Consider the following 23950-nt stretch of genomic DNA (forward strand, 5'->3'; position numbering starts at 1 on the left):
TCAATCACTTAGTCCACTTCTTATGAAAAGTAAAAGAAAAATACATTTTTTTTTACAAACAGAGACTTAAAAATATATAAAAGTGAAAACATTGTCGTTCAAACAGACTGTTTAAAAACGAAATGAACGGTTCCGTTTTTGTTTAACTCTGTTGCATAAACTTCACTATACAGGCGATGTACAGATGGACATGCGAAAAATGGAAAATGATTTCAAAAACTTATGGAGTCAGAATTCCAAATTTCAAGGTAATTGTTGTTTTACATTTATCTTCACTTCAGTCTGATTGCATTAATTTGTTTGCTCATTCTGTGAGGTCTGGTTTGACATTTAACCCCTAGCTTTCCAAGACAAGTTGTAAGTTTAGCCAGTTTTTTTGAACTAGTTCGATTTTGGGTTTCAGTTTGAATACAACGAGCTTGACTCGGACACGTCGGCAACATTTGTGTCGTCATTTTACTTTTCATTTCAGAATAGGACGAATTCGGCCTGTATTTAATAAAAATGGGGGTTGGGATAGCTTGCAACTCTGCAAAGTCAGCAAGCAAAAAAAATCAAATAAATTTATCGTTGAGTGTAATTTTGTGAGAATTCACGTTTTTAGATTTGATTCAACACAACTTGACGGCGATTGCTGACGGTTTGGCGAGAATAGAAAACGCTTCAAGAAACACAGAAGGTAACATGAAAAATACCGTTTTAAAGTAGGTCTGGTACAAAACCTGTAAAAACAGACCCACCGATGCTAGTAATTAGCTTTGAAATCTGTAAATCCAGAAACCAATAAAGTACATTCCATACCAGTGTTAAGTTGTGTGTCATTTTTTTATTAATTTGCTTCACCTTTTAACAAAACAATTTTTTTTGTTTTACAGAGTTAATTGGGGCCAGCTTAGCCCACTCCACTCTTGACTGGAAATTGGCTAAGATTGAACTCCGTGACATGAAAGGTAAACTTGATTATGATAAATTTCCTACTGTGCAGTGTTAAAAGAGCGTATGTCTTAACATTTAAAATAACAAACTGGTTAATTTTTTTCATGTACTTATAGATACTGTACACCACAACCTAACTGAAATTGTCGGCATATTAAACAAAAGGGAAAATCAAGCAGGTAATAAAAACATTCAACATTGCTTAAATTAAATAGTTGTGCTTCTTGCATGTTCACATATGATGCTTTGTGCGTAAAACTTCTTCGAAACTGCCGAATGCCATCTTGTAACTTCGCCATTTTTTCAGATTTCGTTCAACACAACCTGTTCGTTATTACTGATAGCTTGGCTAGACTTGAAAGCGATGTCAGAAATGCGGAAGGTAACATTAGGTGTTACAACAGTTGTTTGACGCAGTGTTGTAAGTCGGACTGGTTTCGGGCCGGGTTAGGGCTTGGGTTTCTTAAAAAGCGGGCTTGATTGGGGCCTCACTTTACTCTCTGTGTCAGTTTTTTATTTATTTAACTAGCTAAGTAGTCAATTGCTGGACCTGACATATTGTAAACAGCCCTAAAACGCCTTGTTTAAAACCAATTGTCTACTGTGTTTAATGTCTTTGGTCTTTTCTGAGGCTTTTTTTTTACTCTTCACGGGGATCGAACCCAGGACACTCCCGGGGACGAATCCCGATCCGTTTTTTTTGTCTGTATGTGGGTCAGCCGCGCCAGACCATTCGGCCAAGTTCCTGCCCTTTTCTGATGCATTAATGCAGTAGTTTTCAAACTGTGCGTCGCGACGCCCTGGTGCGTCTTTCCATTTTCGAAGGGCGTCGCAAAATAGTTCCGTTTCGTAACTTTTTGTTGTTGTATCAATATACACAACTTTAAGCATAAGTTCCTCATTAACTTTTATTTGCTGGTGCGTCGCAAGTCCAGAAAACTTTTCCAGAGGCGTCGCTACAAAAAAGTTTGAGAGCCACTGCTTTAAGTATACGCCTACAATCAGACTTTCGGGCGTAAACGGGCTTCCCAAAAACGATTCGGGTTCGGACCGGGTTTCGTACTTGTAGTTTCGTGTTCGGGCCTGGTTCGGGCTCCAGTTTACAACTTTGGTTCGACGTTTGTACGTTACACCTTTGTTAGAAAATTCTGAAACAAAGCTAATGAAAATAGAATTAATTAACCTATTGCATACTACAAGTGTTTCTTGTTATCCATTCTAGTTTGGACTGTACGTTTGCAGGATAGACAAAAAACGGATAATTGCATTTATACTGTTTGAAACCAAATCTACAGCGTTTCTTTAACAGATGATTAGTCCAATTCTCCCTTTGAAAATGCAGAGATCCTTTAAATATAAAGCGATTCAAAAATTGCAAGATATGAATTCGTTTTTCCAATTAAAATAAACAACGTGTTGCATAAAATACGAAGCTGCACTTTATATTTTACCACATTTCCCATTCAAAAACGGTTTATAAGCCGACTGCATAATTAAGTGACGGTTAAACGAGTTTCGCAAAATCAAGGAAGCCCTGCATTGCCCTGCATAGTCGTGTTACGAACTAAGTTAAGCAACTCTATAGGCTAATAACATTTGTTACACAAATTCGTCAAAGTCATTTGTTTCACAGAGTTGCTTCAGAATAGTTTAACCAACTCCAGCTGCGACGTGCAATTAGTTTTGGAAGACTTGGGTGATATGAAAGGTGAACTAACTTAAATATAACTTGCTGTGTTTTGTTTCGTATTTATTTCTTTGACTGTTGTAATTTGTCTTCGTTTTCAGATGTTATGCACAGCAACTTTTCTGAAATTGCAAGGATTCTAACATATGAAAGAAAAAATCAGAAAGGTATTGACTTAAGGATAATAAATCAATGCAGACATTTTAAAAGAATACATGCTAATGCAATCGCATTAAAGATGTTTTTCAAAAGAGAATGTGCTTTCAAAAGCTATTACAGTAACCCATATGTTAGTGTCAAACTTTTTTAGGCACTGCAACTAAGTTATTGAGTCTGATGCAAAATGTGTCGTTCAATTTCACAAAACAACTACAAATCGTTGATAAACAATCGAATTTGATTCTTCAAACACTTGAAAATGTCTCTCAAACTACAGCAAGCTCAGAGAAATATCTTAAAGGTAATGTAGTTAACTCTTTTTCATCCTATGGCGTTAGTGGTTACGTCACTGTTGCCCTTATGCTGTGTGCCTGTGCAAGGCAGAATGGTTATGCTAGGGATTGTTTGCAATAAACGTTTTTTTACTATATACAAGGCTTTGTCACTTTTATTTTCGAGTAAGCTATAAACGTTACTATCTGTGTTCCTAAACGACAGTTTGATTTGTTTGTCAATAAAAACGAAACAGTTTTCAATTGTTCAACAGTCACGGATTCAAACTACCACACGTGAAAACACCTAAAAATCTATTTTAGTAAGTGTCAATGCGAGAGACAACAAACACATTATTTTTGGTACTTGCCTATTGGAGTGCTTGGATGAAAACGGAAATGGGCGCAATGCCTATTTCCTCTCCAAGCATTCCAATCAATCCCGGAAGTGTACGGCACAAGGGGATACAATTACTTATTGCACGAGCTTAGGTTGTGACGTGAATAAAAAATATGTGAATAAAACGTTTTAACCAAGACTTATAGCAGTTTTCCTGACTTATGTCTTGTCTCAAAAATATTGATAAATTTATCTAAAAAATGGCCGAATTGCTCGTTACATAAGACACCTAATGCCAGCATTTTTTTCTGAGTATTATTTATTCGTTTATCTTCAACAACTCGGGTGTGTGTCATGCTTACCTTACGACCACAAACAGACTCCTTAACCTTGGGACCTGGCAGTGCCGCTTGCTACTGGGAATTCGTATTAAATAGATTGGCCAACGAACATCAAATTATGTTTGTAGCAGAAACATCCCTTTAAATTGGACTACAGCATCTTGCTGTGCTAATAAAGTTTATAAGTAACGATTTTTTGCAAATTCTACGACATTGTTAAATTGTGGCACATGCGAGTTCAGGGACCAGTGTCGCTACAAACTGGTAAAACCACAATTAGCTTACATACTTGTTCGTGTTTTTCAGCTTTGCAAACCAACTTAGTAAAACAAACCAACGTTTCAACCATGGGGAGTCGGTCTGTTGAGAATAGCTTAAATTTGTTGAAAGGTGAGGTTGAAAAAGAAATAAATGCCCAATATAAAGCGGTTTTTGTTTTTGCAGAAGAATTGAAGCGCAACATTACCTCGATAGCAATCAATGTCAACGCTCTGCAAGCCCAACACACCACGAACGGAGGTAAAAGTGTTTCCGTAAAAGGTTTCGTGAATTTTCATGAACGGTTTCGTGAATTTTAAACCTTAGCTTTCCTAGGCCAGTTGTAATTTTGGCCAAGCTTTTAGGACTTGGTCCAGTTTGAATAAAACGAGCTTGATTCGATGGACATGGCTTTATACTAGTCCACATTTGCGTCGTTATTTTGCTTTTCATTTTACAATTAGGTATATTTTTGGCCTATATTTGTAAAACTGGAGTTTAGAATCGCTTGCAACTCTGCAAAGTCACTAAGCCACAAATTAAATCAATTTCTTGTTCAGACGTCTAATTTAGTCGACATTAACGTTTTCAGATTTGGTTCAACACAACTTGACGGCGATTGCTGACGGTTTGGCGAGACTAGAAAATGCTTCAAGAAACACAGAAGGTAACATGGAAAATATCAGTGAAAATATTGGCCCAATGATGCTAATAGTTAGCTGTGAAAACTGAAATTCGAGAAATGAATAAAGCACTTACCATAACAATGTGATGTTTTGTGTCATTTTTGCTTATTTGTGAAAGTCTTATTCTTTCAGAGTTAATCGAAGTCAGTTCTGTCAACTCCACTCGCGACCTGCAATCAGTTAAAAAGAAATTGCGCGGCATGAAAGGTAAACTAACTTAAATAATAACTTGCTGTGTGTTGTTTCGTTAACATCTTTTTTCGGTTGTTTAAACTTATGTTTTGTTTAAGATATTATGCGCAACAACTTTACTGAAATTTCAAAGATGGTAAAAAACATGGAAAAAGATGAGAAAGGTATTGAAAAACTTGTTTGAATTTCTGATATAAAATAAATGCCAATAAAACTGATTTAAAATATTTCAGTCAAGGACAATTTACGCACCACGTAAAAAAATATTATTTCTAAGTCAAGTTTTAGACGCGTTCTTTTCAACTTTTTTTGTCAGTTTTGACTCGATTTGAAATTTAGAATTATAAGTGTTCTTGACTATTATATACTTGTGTAACATGTCTGTTGTTTCTTTAGAGCAAATGCAGCAATTAGGCACAATAACTAAATCATTGAGTTCGATACAAAATGCGTCTCACAATAAACAACTACAAATCCTTGATGAACAATCGAATTTGATTCTTCAAACACTTGAAAATATTTCTCACACTACAGCAAGTTCAGAGAAATATCTTAAAGGTAATGTTGTTAACTCTTTTGTTGTCTTATGACATTAGTGGTTTCGTCACTGTTTCCCTTATGCTGCGTGCCTATACAAGGCAAAATGGTTATGTTTTATATATTGCACTGATAATAACACAGAGATTGTTTGTTGGTCTATACCAGTTTTTTTGTTCGATTTAATTATTAACGTTACTGTCTGCGTTCCCAAACGACAATATGATTTGTTTGTCAATAAAAACCAAACAGTTTTCAATCGTTTAACAGTCACGGATTCAAACTACCTAATTTGTAAACACATAAAGAGCTATGCTAGTAAGCGTCAATTCGAGAGACAACAAATAATTGTTTTCGGCACTTGCCTATTGGAGTGATTGGATAAAAACGGAAATGGCCGTCACGCCTACTTTCTCTCCAAGCATTCCAATCAATCCCGGAAGTAAACGCTACAAGGGGATACAATTACTAATTGCACGGTCTTATGTTATGAATAAAACGCTTTAACCAAGTATGATACATTTCTTGACTGTGTGTCTTTGGTGTCAAAAATATTGATAAATTTATTTAAAATATGGTCGAATGGTTCGTTAGTTATGACACCTAATGCTAGCATATTTTTTCTGACTGTTGTTTATTACTTTTTCAACAACTCGAATGTCTATCATGGTTACCTTTCAGACCAATCCCTGACTCCTTAACCTTGGGACCTGGCAGTGCCATTTGCCTCTTTGAATAGTTTTTTATATGCTTTTAAGTAACAATTTTTTGCAAATGCTACGACAAAGTTAAAATGTGGCACATGCGAATTCAGGGTCAGGGTCGCTGCAAACTGGTAAAACGACAATTAGCTTACTTAACTTGTTCGTGTTTTTCAGCTTTGCAAACCAACTTAGTGAAACAAATTAACGTTTCAACCATGGGGAGTCGGTCTGTTGAGAATAGTTTCAGTTTGTTGAAAGGTAAGATTAAAAAAGAAACAAATGCCCGATAAAAAGCGGTTTTTGTTTTTGCAGAAGAGTTGAAGCACAACATTACCTCGATGTCAAAAAATGTCAACGCTTTGCAAGCTCAACACACCACGAACGGAGGTAAAAAAGTTTTCGTGAAAGGTTTCTTGAATTTCCGTCAACGGTTTTGTGAATATCAAATCTTAGCTTTCCTAGACAAGTTGTAAGTTTGGCCAGGCTTTTAGGACTTGGTTCAGTTTAGGGTATCAGTTTGAATACAATGAGCTAGATTCGGACATGACGTTACGTTAGGCCACATTTGTGTCGTTATTTTACTTTTCATTTTCTAATTATATATAATTTTGGCATATAATTATAAAACTGGGATTTAAAGTACCTTGCAAATCTGTAAAGTCAGTAAGCAACAAATTAAATGAGTTTGTTGTTTAGTATAATTTTGTCAGTATTTACGTTTTCAGATTTGGTTCAACACAACTTGACGGCGATTGTTGACGGTTTGGCAAGACTAGAAAATGCTTCAAGAAATACAAAAGGTAACATGGAAAAATATCGTTTTGATGTCTTAACTTGGTCTGGTACAAATCCAGTAAAAAGGTCGACCCACTGATGCTAGTAGTTAGCTGTGAAAGCTGAAATTCGAGAAACCAATAAAGCACTTTCCATAACAATGTGATGTTTTGTGTCAAGTTTTTTGCTAATTTGTAAAAGTATTTTTTGTTTTTCAGAGTTAATCGAAGTCAGTTCAGTTAACTCCATTCGCGACCTGCAGTCAGTTAAAAAGGAGTTGAAAGGTAAACTTGTTAAAACGACAATTGTATTTTTAATATTATAAATTGTCACAGTGCAGCGTTACAAAATTGTATGTAACATCATTCATAATAACAAACTATTTTTCCATGCATTTAGATATTAAACACGACAACCTAACTAAAATTGTAGACATGCTACACAAAAGGGAAAATCAAGCAGGTAATAAAAACATGTAATGTTGGTTGAACGAAATTGTTGTGCTTGTTGGATGTTAACATATTAAGTTATACTTTGATTCTTAATTGTGGGTAAAAGTGCAGAGAAACAACTGCCACTTTATAACTTTGCCATTTCGCCACATTTAACTGGCAGCTTGTCTAGGCTTGAAATCGGTGTCACAAACACGGAAGGTAACATTGGGGTACAACAGTTCTTTAGTATTTATATGTTACAGTAGTTCGTTAAATAAAATAGACACTTATGTTAGATCCTTAAGAAGCTTTGCGCTTCACATTTTATCACATTGTCAGCCAATAAAACTGTTTATAGGCCGACCGCATAATCAAATGCCGACAAGGAAGCCTTCTATTAGCATGCCTCGTGTTGCGAATTGCGTTTAGCTAGTGTATAGACCAGTGGTTCCCAACCGGGGTTCCGCGGAACCCTAGGGTTCCGTACAAACCTTTCAGGGGTTCCTTGAACTTTAACGGTTGCACGCGGTTCGAAGCGGTTTGGTGTAGCAATTCAAACACGGATGATTCATAATATCATTGTTTCAAACTGCTAAACCATCTAGTCGCGCCCAAACCATGTAATTAACTTTTGTTACACCATTGATCAATTGTGACGTAATAAATACAACCTTGATACACTCTAGCTAAATTGCAAGATAAATGTAGAAACGACCGTTCCAAATAACATGACAATACGTTTTGGTGAGTCGTTGAATTGAAGTCAACCTTTATGATGTGGTTGATCCTTTTTCTTTGATGTAGCCTACTTGTATTAGATTCATTATAATTATTGTATGAGGGGTTCCGCAAAGTTTGACAAAATACCTTAAGGGTTCCGTGCCACTAAAAAGGTTGGGAACCACTGGTATAGACCAATAACTTCCGCTGTGTGTTACGCGAATTAGTCAAAGCCATTTGTTTTACAGAGTTGCTTCAGAATAGTTTCACCAATGTCAGCTCCGAAATGCAATCAGTTTCACAACACTTGCGTGACATGAAAGGTAAACTAACTTAAATGATAACTTGCTGTGTATTGTTTCGTTAATCTTTTTCTTCGACTGTTTAAATTCATGGTATGTTCAAGATATTATGCACAACAACTTTACTGAAATTTCAAAGATGATAAAAAACGGAAGTAAAGATGGGAAAGGTATTGAAAAACTTGTTTCAATTCCTGATATCAAACAAATACTAACAAAATGGCTTTAAAATATTTAAGTCAAAGACATTTTACCAACCAAGTACAAAAAATATATTGTTTCGGAGTCAAGTTTCAGACGCTTCCTTTTCAAATTCTTTCGCTGTTTGGACTCGATTTGAAGAATAAAATATTTACCGTTCTTAACTATTATTCACTTGTATAATATGCCTGTTGTTTCTTTAGATCAAATGCAGCAGTTAGGCACCATAACTAAATCATTGTGTTCGATACAAATCGCGTCTGGCAATTCCACCAAACAACTACAAATCGTTGATGAACAATTAAATTTGATTCTTCAAACACATAAAAATATCTCTCTAACTACAGCAACTTCAGAGGAATATCTTAAAGGTAATGTCTTTAACTCTGTTTTAGTCCTGTGATGTTAGTGGATACGTCAATGTTTCCCTTATGTTGCGTGCCTATATAACGCAAAATGGTTATGCTCTAATCTATGGGCATATTACGCTGATAATAACACAGGGATTGTTTGCGATAAAAGTTTATTTACAAGGTCTTTGCAACTTTATTTTCGATTAAGCTATTAACGTTACTGTCTATGTTCCGAAACAACAATATGATTTGTTTGTCAATAAAAACAAACAGTTTCAATCGTTTAACAGTCGCAGATTCTATCTATCTAACATCCTAAATCGTAAACACATAAAGAGCTATTTTAGTAAGCGTCAGTTCGAGAGACAACAAACAAATTGTTTTTGGCACTTGCCTGTTTGAAGTGCTTGGATAAAAACAGAAATGGGCGCCACGCCTATTTTCTTTCCAAGCACTCCAATCAATACCGGAAGTAAACGCCACAAGGGAATACAATTACTGATTGCACGATCTTATGTTATGAATAAAACGCTTTAACCAAGACTTATACATTTTCCTGACTTTGTGTTTTTGATGGCAAAAATATTGACATAATTATCCCCAAAATAGCCGAATTGTTCGTTCCATAAGACATTTATTGCTAGCAACCTTTTTCTGGCTGTTGTTTATTACTTTATCTTCAACAACTTGAATGCGTATCATGGTTACCTTTCGATCACCCCTAGACTCCTGAATATTTGGACCTGACTGTGCCGCTTACCTCTGGGTGTTTTGTTTGAATAGGTTGGCCAACGAACATTATATTATGTTTGTAGCAGAAATGTCCCTTTCAATTTAAAAATAAATGTAGGGTAAAAGTAGGCGGTTGGGCAAAATGATGGAGAATGGACTACAGCAGTGGTTTCCAACAAGGGCCCATGGCCCCTCAGGGGGGCCAAGAGCTGTGTTCCGGGGGGCCACGGGTGTTGAATTACCAGAAACACCCACTAAAATCCATTTCCTTTTTAACTTTATTCCCCAATTTAATAAACTATTTCACATACTATTTGTCTACACTGATTTTTTTACGATTACGGATTCTTGTTTATTCTATTCGACCTGTTTAAAGTCGAAATTAGTACCGAATTCCAACATGAGATTGCCATTTACATTTTTAAGGGGGCCACAGGTCATACAGGGTTACTTGGAGGGGGCCACGAGGTCCAAAAGTTACTTTTAGGGGGCCACGGTCCACGAAAGGTTGGGAACCACTGGACTACAGCATCTTGCTTTGCGGTGCTCATAAAGTTTTTTAGGAAAGATTTTTTTTTGCAAATGCTTTGACAATGTTAAAATGAGGCACATGCGAATTCAAGGACCAGCGTCGCTGCAAACTGGTAAAACGGCAATTAGCTTACATAACTTGTTCGTGTTTTTCAGCTTTGCAAACCAACTTGGTGAAACAAACCAACGTTTCAACCATGGGAAGTCGGTCTGTTGAGAATAGTTTACATTTGTTGAAAGGTGAGGTTGAAAAGAATTAAATGCCCAATAAAAACGAACACACCCAACACACCACGAACGGAGGTAAAAGTGTTTCCATGAACGGTTTCGTGAATTTTAAACCTTAGCTTTCCTAGACAAGTTGCAAGTTTGTCCAGGCTTTTGGGACTTGGTTCGGTTTGGGGTTTCAGTTTGAATCAAACGAGCTAGATTCGGACATGACGTTACGTTAGACCACATTTGTATCGTTATTTTACTTTTTACTTAACAATTGGGTTTATTTTCGGCCTATATTTATAAAACTGGGTTTTGGGATCGCTTGCAACTCTGCAAAGTCAGTAAGCCACAAATTAAATGAATTTATTGTTCAGCCAAATTTTGTGATAATTTGCGTTTTCAGATTTGGTTCAACACAACTTGACGGCGATTGCTGACGGTTTGGCGAGACTAGAAAACGCTTCAAGAAACACAAAAGGTAACATAGAAAAATATCGTAATGATGTCTAACGTTGATCTGGTACAAATCTCATGAAAACTTTGACCCACTGATGCTAGTAATTAGCTGCGAAAACTGAAATTCGAGAAACCAAAAAAGCACTTTCAACAACAATGTGATGTTTTGTGTCATTTTTGGCTAATTTCTGAACGTATTTTTGTTTTTCAGAGTTAATCCAAGTCAGTTCAGTCAACTCCACTCGCGACCTGCAATCAGTTAAAACGGAATTGAAAAGTAAACTTGTTAAAATGACAATTGTATTTTTAATATTTTAACGTCTTACTGTACAGCGGTACAAAATCGTGTGTAACAACAATAACGAACTATTTTTTCATGCATTTAGATATTAAACACCACAATCTAACTAAAATTGTCGACATGCTACACAAAAGGGAAAATCAAGCAGGTAATAAAAACATGTAATGTTGGTTAAACTAAATTGTTGTGCTTGTTGGATGTTAACATATTAAGTTATACTTTGATTCTTAATTGTGGGTAAAAGTGCAGAGAAACAGTTGCCAACTTATAACTTTGCCATTTCGCAATTTTTCAGACTTAGTTCAACACAATCTGTCCGTCATAACTGGCAGCTTGGCTGGACTTGAAAGCGGTGTCACAAATACGAAAGGTAACATTCATGTACAACAGTTGTTTACTGTTTATATGTTACAGTAGTTCGTTAAATAATACGTAGACACTTATGTTAGATTCATAAGAAGCTTTGCGCGTTTACATTTTATTACATTGTCACCCAATAAAACGGTTTATAATCTGGCCGGTAATCAAATGCCGATTAAATGAGGTTCGGTTAATCGAGAAAGCCTTGTGTTGCCATGTCTCGTGTTCCAAATTACGTTCAGCTAATGTATAGGCCAATAACCGTTGTGTGTTACGCGAATTAGTCACAGCCATTTGTTTTACAGAGTCGATTCAGACAAGTTTAACCAATTTCAGCTCTGAATTGCAATCAGTTTTACAACACTTGCATGACATGAAAGGTAAACTAACTTTAATAATAACTTGCTGTGTAACAAATTTGCGTTAAAACGATTTAAGTCACGAGTATTTTACCCACCAAGTACAAACATTAATATTTCTAGGCCAAGCTCTAGACGCGTCCTTTTCAACTGCTTTGGTCTGTTCGGACTCGATTTAAAGATTTTAAAATTTACTTTTTGGACTATAATTCATTTGTATAACATGTCTGTTGTTTCTTTAGATCAAATGCAGCAGTTAGGCACGATAACTAAATCATTGAGTTCGATACAAAGCGCGTCTCACAATTCCACCAAACAACTACAGATCGTTGATGAACAATCGAATTTGATTCTTCAAACATTGGAAAATATCTCTCTTACTACAGCAAGTTCAAAGAAATATCTTAAAGGTAATGTCGCGATCTCATTTGCTGTCCTATGACGTTAGTGGTTACGTCACTGTTCCCATTTTGTTGCGTGCCTATACAACTCAAAATGGTTATGCTTTAAGGCATATTGCACTGATAATAACACAGAGATTGTTTGCAATAAAAGTTTTTCATATGCACAAGGTCTTTGCCAGTTTCATTTTCGATTAAGCTATTAACGTTACTGTCTGTGTTCTCAAACCACAATATGTTTTGTTTGTCAATAAAAAACAAACAATTTTAATCGTTCAACAATTACAGATTCAAACTACCTAATTTGTAAACACATAAAGAGTTATTTTAGTAAGCGTCAAATCGAGAGACAAGAAACAAATTGTTTTTGGCACTTGCCTATTGGAATGCATGGACAAAAATCGAAATGGGCGCCACGCCTATTTTCTCTCCAAGCATCTCAATCAATCCCGGAAGTAAACGCCACAAGCGGATACAATTACTTATTGCACGATCATTTGCAATAAATAAAACGTTTTAACCAAGACTTTTACATTGCAGTTTTCCTGACTTTGTCGCGTCACGTCCAAAACTGCGGGCCCACTTGGTCCACTTGACCCGCTAGGCCCAGCACTTGGCCCGCCCCATGCAATAGAAAAAAATGTGGGCCCACAGTTTTTATACTTGCGAGAGACGCGACAAGCACTGGATTTAGTGGGCCGGCGGTTTTTCCCTGCGAGAAGCGAGCCAAGCACTAGATATAGTGGGCCCGCAGTTTTTATACTTGCGAGAAGCGTGCCAAGCGAGCCTGCAGTTTTTAATTGCATATAGCGAGCCAAGTGCTGGGCCAAGCGGGCCAAGTGATCCAAGTGGGCCCGCAGTTTTAGACGTGACCGCTTTGTGTCTTTGGTGTCAAAAATATTAAAAAAATTATCTAAAAATGGTTCAATTGTTCGTTACATAAGACTGTAGTTGTAGTTTTTTTTCTGACTGTAGTTTATTCGTTTATCTTCAACAACTCGAATGTCTCTCACGGTTACCTTTAGACCACTTAACTTAACCTTTGGCCAACGAACATCAAATTATGTTTGTAGCAGAAACATCCCTTTCAATTAAAAAAACATAAAGTAGGCGGTTGGGCGAAATGATGGAGAATGGACTACATCAGGGATCGGCAACCTTTTTTGTACTGCGGACCGTTTTTGAAACTGAAGTTTTTTTCGCGGACCGGCCTTAAAAAAAAGTACAAACATTTAGCAATGAAAACGTCTAAATTAGTTTATCATCCTCGGGAGACATGGGCAAAATGCTTCAAAGCGTTTAACCTGAAAAAGTATACGGCCCGGTAACGAACTTCTCGCGGACCGGTACCGGGCCGCGGACGGGCGGTTGCCGACCACTGGACTACATCATCTTGCTGTGCTAATAAAGTTTTTTGAGTAACGATTTTTTGCAAATTCCACGACATTGTTAAAATGTGGCACATGCGAGTTCAGGGACCAGTGTCGCTGCAAACTGTAAAAACCAGAATTAGCTTGCATAACTTGTTCGTGTTTTTCAGCTTTGCAAACCAACTTTATGAAACAAACCAACGTTTCAACCATGGGGAGTCGGTCTGTTGAAAATAGTTTAAATTTGTTGAAAGGTGAGGTTAAAAAAGAAATAAATGCCCGATAAAAAGCTTTTTTTGTTTTTGCAGAAGAGTTGAAGCACAACATTACCTCGATATCAATCAATGTTAACGCTCTGCAAGCTCAACACACCACGAACGGAGGTAAAAGTGCTTCAGTGAAAGGTTTTGTGAATTTCTGTAAATAGTTTCGTGAATGTAACATGTTTTCATCATTTAGCGATGAATGCAAATTATCTACAACGTCTCACTACTACAAACAATAACATTGAATCCATTCAAACAACTTTGACAGCTTTCAAAGGTAAACCTTTATTGTCAATGCCTAGTTATCATTACAAAATTTAAAGTTGTCGAATAATAAAAGGCTTGCAATATGACGATTTAATACATAATCAAACATTTACAACAAAGGTCAATTGGAGAGAAATCTAAGTTCGCTGTCAAGCAGTTTGGAGTCAATTCAGAAGCAACATTCAAGTTACCAAGGTCGGTTTTATGAAATCCTACGTAATAATGTTTAACATTGTAACGTGACCCAGCTATTTTCCGATTATTTAGGGCAATTGTATAGCTAAGTTATTTTGCCGTCGGTTTTGGTCCCACAGTTGTCAACAAAAATTTTCACTGATCATTCAGAGTCGAAACTTAATGACGTAAGGCAAGAAGGTCACGAGTATCATATAACCCTTCGACACAATGCACTTCTTTACACAATAGGTTTCGTAAAATGACTAATCCGAAAATAGCGACTTGAATAGTTCCACCATCAGAAAATGAAAATGAAATGCTTCCTTGAATTTCATACAACGAGAAAAAACAAAACAAAAGACTGGGTGCATGCATTTTGTAGGAACTGTGGCAAGGTAAAAGCAATTGTTTGTTTGTTTTACATTTTGATCCTCGTTAAGCGGAACAACCAATAAAGACGTTAGGCTTGAGCCCCAACCCAACTTCACCCGAAAAGCCAAACCCATTTAGAACTCTAATTCGCCTGCTGCATTATTTATAGTTTATTTTTTTCACTTGGTAATTCAATGACTCGAGTTTTATTTAGAAAATAGGTTCCTCTAGTTTGGAACAGTGTAGTTTAACTTCGTTGTTGTTGTTGTTGTTGTTGCTGTTTGTTGGAGGGACCGAAAAGCAAATCTTGTTTGCCAAAAACATCATTGAATTATTTCCCGGGAAATTAATAAGATCACGTAAATTATAAAACTAGCACAAGTGTGTCATGGTGAAGACTCTGCAATGCTGCACATTTCCGTGTTTGCAAAGCAAGATTGTTTTCCTTATTATTTTCGGTTTCTTTAAATCTATTAGATTCAGTCATGTGCTTAGTTGTGACTTTCAAACAAACCTTTTTCACATTTAAATGTTATAGTTGCCTTTAGTGAAACAATGAGTGAGTACATCAAACCAGGCTACTTCCGTCTTGCGAATATGTGTTGACTGCATGGCCTAACCACGACAGGCGTAATTGGAATTTATGCTCATACACTTTACTCACATACCGCCGAAAATTTATCTAGATTAGTTAATTAGTAAAAAGGGTAATATACACATGTAGGCCTACACACGACGAAACATATTTTCCAAGAAAACTATAACTGTCTTGTAACTTTTTTTAGAAACGTTGCAGCACAATATGTTAACTCTAGAATCTGGATTTTCAATCTTACAAGGTAAAACGAAATGAATTCTTGTCTATTTGTAATTCAATGTAGGTTAGTATAGAAACGATAAAAAGGTGTCAGGGAAAAAAATATTTTTATGTTTACATTGCTGTATGTCATAAAATAGCCCCAATTTTATCCTAACGATTTTCTCAACAGAAAACTTGTCCAGCAGACTCTCACTAAGCGCGTCAAAAGTAGAATGTCCGATTCAAAGTAAGTTCATCTTATCATTATAATCCAATCACATTTTTTTATGGAACAATATTTTTAAAACAAATTTTTTTTGGGAGATTTTTCATTCTTCGATGCACTTTCCAATTTCTCGTCAAGCATCATCCCACGTAGTTTGCCCAATTACAACGAGTTTCAATACGGCAGAAATAGCATTTACAACATTATTGATGGAAGCGGTGATATGTACGACGAAGGAAATAAGGTACAATGTTGTGTATTTTATACTAATAGGTTTACTGGATTGTACGTTAAAACGTAGGTGAACAATAGAATTTATTTTATTTTTTTGTTAATTTAGCTTAAATTGTAAACATAATTTTTTTGCTAATTTAGCTGATGGTCTGGAGAAACAACGAACAGAAAGTAATGGTTGTTTACAATTCGACTTATACGTAAGTGCCACAGCTGTAGAACATTTTTCCTGTGTTATAACAACATAAAATAGCTTGAGGTTGGTTTTGATAAAAACCGGCTTGGTTCGAACCAATAACTCACGTCACTGCATGGTAACTGTTTACAATCTAAATCAGGGGTGCACAACCTTTTCGCTATGACGGCCGCAAAGCAAATACTTTTTTCACCAATGTGTGTCTTCTTGTTTTTGTTAATAAAATACTTGCAAACATAGGTAGGCTATATTATATATTTTTACTACCTAATGGCACCTAGAAAGCCAAGATTAATTTCTATCGTTTTGTCTAGCCATCCACAAGGCTATTTTACCATGGTATGCAAAGCGTTGCACCCATTCGTCTTATCGATGCTGGTGTCCAATCCTGATGGAATATTCTGCCAGTATAGCATCGAGGTAACAAGCCATTAATACAACGCATACTTAAATACGTAGTCTCGTGGTTTCGGCCCTGTCAAAAGTTTGGTAGCAAGACAAATTATTGATTGGTCGCCCGTTTTCATTTTTTTTTTCTTTGTAGCCTATTAGTTTTCCACAACTTTAAAGTAGTTTATAACAACTGACAGTGCAATTTATTCTTACCATGTGCAAAATTTGTTAAATGCAACGTGTTGTCAATTGTAATTGATAATGCATCAAACACGCCTTAAAAATGTTTTTGGCCTGTAGGTGCTATAAAAATAAAAATATGTTAATCTAATTCTTCCCAGAAAAACGCCAAAATAACCATTTAGCGAGTAGTAATACCTAGGTTGAAAATCAGTGCAATAGATTCTGTAGGCGGTAATTAGGTTTTTTGATTTTCCAAAAAACAACATTTTAAACCAATGAATTTATTACAAACAAGTTAAATACTCGTCGAAGTTCTGAGATGTGTTGACAAATTTACAAAAACCTTTATTGACAGGAAAGCGGGTATCTGGGAGCAGACTACTTTAGAAACTTTATGTGGAATACTGGATCTTTATTGGTTGGATCAACTAGTATACAATACATGTTGTATCAAGTTTACGGAGCAGGCGATCCTTCCATCATACAGATATTCTTCACAGTGTCGAGTCCAGTAAGTGGAAGATTAAAAATGTTGCTGCTTACAGCCAAAAAATAGTCCAACATTCTCCAGTAACACCAAGTTGATATTTGTTTTGTTCTGATTCTTACAATGCTGAAATGGTCAAGTACGCTACAGGGGCATTTTTCCAATGTTTACTAAATATTTACAAATATTGTCACAGTAAATGGCAAACTACATCAGAATTTAAGCCTACGATTCACTTGTTCCAACTCCCAGTGTGTTTAACTAGGGCACTGCTGGAAAACAATTTTTTGAGTGTTTAGAAACTTGGCTCGACAGGATCCAGTTCTCTACATTATGTGGATTCGCAGAGAAACACAGATCAAACAGATAACAAAGTCTACATGTCAGGGACAGCTCACAACGTCTACTTCAACTATATTCTAACATCTACCACGTAAGAATTCTACTTAGCTACGACTTATATTTAAAAACTTTTAAGGTCGATTGAAAACCAAGTGTCCAGGCCCAATATTTTTGGTTTATAAACTTATAGGCTGAGTAGGTATGTAACCTAAACGTTCGACTGGATATACACATATTTACCAAATATTTTATTTGATACGTAGCAAGGACTCCTGATGTACAAAAGCACTGCAAAATTGCACAAACAAACAGGGAAAACATTGTAGGGGTAAAGGTTCTGATGACGTCGTACTTATTACTACGGAAGTATCTTTCGCTGTAGATGTTTATACTTTAAGTCCCTGGCTATCTGAGCTACTGCTTGTCTGGGCTTAGTCCAACAAGGAAGACGGCGTTTTAACCTTGATGTTAGTTTATTGCGTTAAGAGAGTTATACGTTCTGTCAATGAGAGTTACAACACATGTGAATATATAGTGGCAAGGTGACGATGACGCAACTGTACAATTGTGTTTAAGGTGTTAAACAACGACAACTGGCATTTAAGGTCGAGTAGTGAAAAGGTGACGATGACGAAATAAAACGTTCATGCAATCACAGTCACTCGTACGATATTATACGCGCTTGGGTATTACTTCAATACACGATAGGCTTGGGTATTACTTCAATACACGATACTCCACAACATTCCTTTATATGTAAACTGTGTTTTGGGAGTTTTAATGTGTTTTCGCATGTCAATTTTTCCAAAATGTGGCGTTGTAAGTTAATTGGCTCTCGGAATTGGTTGCTTGATAAACATAAGCCACTGCAGAGATAAACTATGTTATTTTAACTCAGTTGTGATGCCATACTTACCTTCTTTAAGTGAACTTTACTGTCAACTTTAGGACAGCTGTGCTGTCAACTTTAGGATATTAAACTCGATCCAAATTGGTTGTGGGGAGTTTATAATTACAATAAGCCAGACACAGACACAAGTCATAGAGTTTTTAAGTATGTATACTTTCTAAAAAAAATCTTGAGTGGTTAAAATTCTAAAGCAAATATCGCTTATTGCCTTTTGGTCGTACGTGTGCTGGGATTACTTATGTCAAAAATTGTACTTTGTTTTAGTCCATCGCCCAACCGTGTTTCAACAAATACAATTGAGCAAATTCTGCGAGAGATCTTTCAAGGATTTTTACAATGAATGGATGGAATAGGTGGCCAAAAAACATCTCCATTTGTAATTTGAACCTCATCCAAATCTGTAAAACTTATCAAGATATTCAAAAAACCTTGTTATTTTTTGTGTTTGTAATATGCACTGTAAATAAACGCGATTCTTACTTTTTGGCTAACCAAGTAAAAAAAGAAAAAAAATAGCGTTTTTGTGACTGCGACCACCATATTTTGTCGTAGTAGCATCAACGACGACCATTTGATGACCTTTTTACCGCGGTTTCGGTGAAACGTTTGATCGTTTTAAACAGCAAAACAACTAAACAGCAATAATGTTTAACGTGCTTCCACGGTAATCAAAACCGCATATGCCAATAGTGGTTTCTGGCCAGCGCAAGTAGTTTCAGGTTTACACGGTGTAACTGCAGCGCGTTTAGTCATGATTCACCAATTGTGTCATTCACTTTTTTGCGTTCCATAATGTTTTAACGTTGCGCAGCTGTTGAGGGTCATTGTGACGCCATAAGTGCTTTTACCAAGCGAACAAAACACAACTCAAAAGTAATCAGATTACAAATAAGTTACAACCAACCAACAACATGAGCAATACAGCAAGAGACAGAAAAGCCTTCTCCCTAAAAAAGGCAAAACAACGATTTAAGTTTATAAACTTTTTGTTACTTACTTGAAATAAACTTAAGGCAAGACCAAAAGCATCCCACATGCATCAACACAAACACATCGTATCGTTACCAGCGAGGTACCCTTGGGTCGTGTATTATTTCCTGATTGCATTGCTTGGATCAGTGGTTCTCAAACTTTTTTATTGCCGGGGTCAAATGGTAGTTTTTTAAGTGTGTTGGGAGCCGCAAAAAAACGAAACCTTGAGAAAATCACTAAAGATTATTACCTTGAAAAGTAAAATAGCAATCTTTTGTGGTTTTTTGAGGTCTGGTGCGAGCCGCACAATAAGTAGTTGGGAGCCGCATGCGGCCCTGAGAGCCGCGTTTGCGAATCACTGGCTTGGATGATTCCATGTCTGGCATTGGAAAAAGTCAAACATTGATTTGACATTGTAGGTCACAACAAGCAAGCTAATTTAGACACTATACATCATTCGCTACAAAGGTATACATAACATAACAAATTGTTTTTCACTTAACTTTGTTTTGCAAAACGAGTATCATTGACCTGTAATAACCTCTCACGGTGCAAACACCGAACGACCGTGTAATGACTTTTTGACACCGTTTTTAACATAGCACGCAGACCTTAGTGTTCAACAATCCCGTTTTGCCTAATTTATAAATGATTTAAGTATGATTCGTGAACTGATTTGTCAAAAATAAAGAAGCTATGTTACGACGAAAAATCGTTCTTAACTCTGTTTGTAATATCTACAAGTTTGAACACTGCACAGGTAACGGCGATGCCGTAAAACTGGCACATTAGGACAAAAACAAAATAATAGCGTCTGAAACAATAGATTCTAGAGTCTAGATTTAGACGAACAGAAATTGCCCATATGATCCGTGGTAACTGGGTCGCGGGATATTGTCATGGGGCGGTTGAGAACATTTGTGACACAAAACTTTCCTTTAAATCGTACCAATATTTGTATTTATAGAAAAAAGCAACTTTTGAACAGAGTGCTTATGTTCTGGCTATATAGAAACAGACAGATACAGTATATAAGCTATTACTGCCAGGCATAATATCCCTACAAACTTGAGACACATACAGTGAGCAAATTATGCTTCAAAGGCCGAGATACAAAAGTCTGCAAACGATTGCCACGTGACTCATTGTTACATATATGACGTTATATGTAAGGTTTGAGCTTTACAGCAGGGTTTAATTTAAACAATCGCGGAGATATACTAAAATTGATTGATGAAAATATTATACTAAAACGGTGACATTTAAAATTGTCTGACATGATGTTATTGTAAAATGGCAAAGCCTTATATCTTCCTTACAGCTGCATACGAAGATCTTGGATGCTGGTCGGATAAACGTAGAATTATTGCAATAGCGAACGCATATGACAGTCCACCGCTCAGCGAAGAAAATTATAAAGAATGGAAACTGGCGATCAGCAAATGCGCAAGAGTAGCAGCTAATACTTCAAACACCATATTTGGCATAAAGCTAATACATAGTGAAGTTAGTCCAGTCGTGGTTTCAAGATCGTAAATATACGTTACCCTTTATAGGTGTTCAGAATATCTCGTGGTATTTATTTATGCAGCAGGATATGTCACCTTTGTTTGTTGTGCAGAAAAGTGGAAAATGCTCGACTGCTTGCAATGCAAATTCGAGATACCAAATGTACGGAGCATCCGACGACTGCAGGCTTGATGGAAAGGGTGGACCAAAAGCTAATCAAGTTCACCGGCTTATCAGTGTTGCTACGGGTATTTTAGCTAACGTTAGTGGCAATTTAATTACAAACATAAGGCCCATAGGCTATACGCACCGTTTTTACGTCTACTATTTAACATAGGTCTATTATTCAAAACAGTGTGTCAAATTCAAACTTTTCTGGTACAGTACATTTGACCGATTAGGGATGCTGGGAAGACCAATCAGATCGTGCCGTGATATGGCTAAACGACGTTCTGCTTGCTGGTAATTACAAACATCGCAACATGTCCAAGGCCAAGTGTACACAAGTCGCCTACAAGCAAGGTTTTCGGGTGATCGGTTTGCAGAATGGAGGTCAATGCTGGGGTGGAAATGATAAAAGCTAAAAAAAATGTATGGATCGAGTCTAAGGTGTGAAGAAGATGGGCTCGGAGGAAATTCGGGCAACCAAGTTTACCAAATCAAGGTCATCGAAGAAGACTTCTTAAGCTCTGGAGTAAAATAAGATCAACTGGTAAATTAGAACAACTGGTGGACAAAACAGAAAAAGTTTGAAATATTTGATAAAATCAGAACTGCCGTTGTTATTCTTGGGAGGCTGGCTTATTCTATAAAACGTCTTAAATAAGAATGACGTGCCAATAATCATTCAGTGTACTGTGATCACTGGTTTGCATCAACGCTTCAGAGCTGACACAAAGTAATGAATGTTATGTTCATCTTAGCTACCAGCATTTTAAGCTTATTCGACTGAATAACAATATTTCGAACCTTAAGTAACTGATTTTCTTTATGACTGAAGCCAAGAAACTTAAATTTAAATTTTGCTCACTGTGAAACAAGCTGTAAACTATTTTTTTTTACAAAAGCATTGCATAGGTTTTGCTTACTAGTGATGGGTTGTGCATGTTATTAGGACAGCAAACGTTCAGCATTGATATCCACAAATAAAGCAACACAAAGGAACTAAACAATTTGTAAAAATAGTCTTTTAACCGATAAAGGAGGATTGACAAAAATTGAGTTTGTAGCTCTACTACTATTTTTACGTTTGTGGTAATTTCTAGTTATTTTACAATCTTTATTCATATTGTACATGAGCTGAGTTTATTTCGCTTGGCGCAAATATCTGCGCAATTGTAGTGCGCAAAACAGTGGAGGACACCATTGGTGGATAATTGCCAAACGCGCTGCACCTACACCGTATTATGAAGCGTATGTGTCGGGCGTTGATAAATCTTTTAAAAGTATGAACTTTTTAACCGCGATACAATTGATATTTGCTTTACAAAATCCGGACTCATGCGTGAGCCCGGTTTTAGATGCTACAGTAAAAAATGTGTGACTTAACCTGTTTGGAATTTGGTGTCGACATTTGTAGGTTTCAGTCAACACCTGCGTGTTTGACTTTTGTAAGTCGGAACTTTGAACGCTAACGATGGAATTTGCGACAACAATAATCAGGAGTATGATTTCTATAGCAGTAATTTTTGTAAGTACTAATGCAAGTTCCGAAGATGTATACGTTGGTAATCAAAAGTCCAAACAAATTTGTAAACTCATAATCAGCTAAATTTACAAACCTGACATTTTAGCAACAAAAACTGTAAATGAGCTCGTGTACAACGTTGATCCAGTTCAAACAAAAACTTTTTGTCTTTTTTGACAGCTGCATACGATAATCTTGGATGCTGGGCGGACAAACTTAGAATTATTGCGACAGCAAACGCAGAGGGCAGTCCAGTGTTCAACGGAAAAATTTACAAAAAAAAACGGGAACTGGCGATCAATAAATGCGCAAGAGTGGCAGCTAATACTTCAAGCACAACATTCGGCCTAAACGTATACCTATTTGACTACAATTTTAGGTTTTAAACTTAGCTTGTGTGTATTCAAACTCGTTTAATTGATAGATTTTTATCGTCACTAATCGGTAGTAGTTAACGACAGTCGACAAGATACAATGTTTTCAAACGACAGGGCATTCGGTAAATATAGCCCATCAGCTGTCAGCTAGGCTACTCATATCAGCTATTTTAAGCTTCCAACTTTAAAACAAGCAGTAAATTTGTTCGGGCCAAAACCGAAAATTAGGACAAATAGTCTAATTTTTCTCTAAAGTTGTCAAACCTTTTTCCCCGTTGTTACGCAATAAAGCCTATGGAGCCATTTTGTGTCCAAAATGATACAGCGGATACAGGAAAATAACACAATTGTCTGATTTTCAACTGCAGAGCTTAAACGGAGATTACAAATTGGAGAGCTTAAACGCGAATTTAATTCGCCAAATTGAATGCAAATTTCGGGTTCTAACATTTCAAGCTAAATTGCTTTTTTCATGTAAATTTGGCCGCTTATTTTTCATGTAAACTTTAAATACTTGCATTCAGCGTGCATTATCACACTCAAATGTTAGAACCCAAAACTTCGACTTGGCCTATCAAATTCGCGTTGAAGTCCACCAGTATGCAAAATAAGACAATTTATGTATTTTCCTCTATAACTGCTTTATTAATTTGGACACAAAATGGCGTCCATACGCCTCTATCGCTTAACAATGGGTTGGACTACTTGTGTTTTATAGTCTAAACCAGTGGTTCTGGAACTGTGCGTCGCGACGCCCTGGTGCGTCGCTTCAATTTTCCAAGGGCGTCGCCGAAAAGTTCTGTTTCGTGGCTTTTTGTTGTGTCAATAAACCCAACTTTAAAAATGAGTTTCCTCATTAACATTTATTTACTGGTGCGTCGCAACTCGCAAGTCCAGAAAAACTTGTCCAGGGGCGTCGCAACAAAAAAAG

General features: G+C 36.5%; 1 protein-coding gene across 1 annotated transcript in view; it reads right to left on the minus strand.

The window, feature by feature from the left end:
* The window catches only part of LOC145215564 (ubiquitin-ribosomal protein eS31 fusion protein), a 291245-nt gene that overhangs the window by 234398 nt on the left and 32897 nt on the right, over nucleotides 1-23950 (minus strand). The window lies entirely within an intron of this gene.

This window comes from Phallusia mammillata, chromosome 2, assembly GCF_965637545.1.
Source record: "Phallusia mammillata chromosome 2, kaPhaMamm4.hap1.1, whole genome shotgun sequence".
Taxonomy (NCBI): domain Eukaryota; kingdom Metazoa; phylum Chordata; class Ascidiacea; order Phlebobranchia; family Ascidiidae; genus Phallusia; species Phallusia mammillata.